The sequence below is a fragment of the Penaeus monodon genome, chromosome 19 (genome assembly GCF_015228065.2).
Source record: "Penaeus monodon isolate SGIC_2016 chromosome 19, NSTDA_Pmon_1, whole genome shotgun sequence".
Classification (NCBI taxonomy): Eukaryota; Metazoa; Arthropoda; class Malacostraca; order Decapoda; family Penaeidae; genus Penaeus; species Penaeus monodon.
Genome location: NC_051404.1, coordinates 5,777,027 through 5,777,343, shown reverse-complemented (window position 1 = coordinate 5,777,343; position 317 = coordinate 5,777,027). Strand labels below are relative to the sequence as shown.

Here is a 317-nt window from a genome sequence, read left to right as displayed (position 1 = left end):
CCTTTACTTGGCTACAAAACAAAGATTTTCATAGCTCTAATAAAAATCATGAACACAATCAGAGAACTTTCCTTCATATTTTCTTAAAAACTAGACAGATGGCACCAAAATGTGAAAAATACATAATTATTTCCTTGTCTCCGTCATAGCATGGTCAGTTAACCAAGTGTAGAGCATTTCTATAGCTGTAATAATAGATGGAAGACACCAAGTCTCTTTAGACGTTGTTATTTGTTCACATTCATGAGATTTATAATGCTGTTGAATGGTAATTCACTCTTTTTCTCAGAATGGTACAAGATAGACATGCCATGCAT

The 317-nt window shown here is 33.1% G+C and overlaps 1 protein-coding gene across 1 annotated transcript in view; it reads right to left on the bottom strand.

Moving 5' to 3' along the window:
* LOC119585019 overlaps positions 1-317 on the bottom strand; it is a gene marked incomplete in the record, with an annotated part of 10,106 nt that overhangs the window by 1,701 nt on the left and 8,088 nt on the right. Inside the window, 1 exon segment of the mRNA XM_037933633.1 lies at positions 1-317.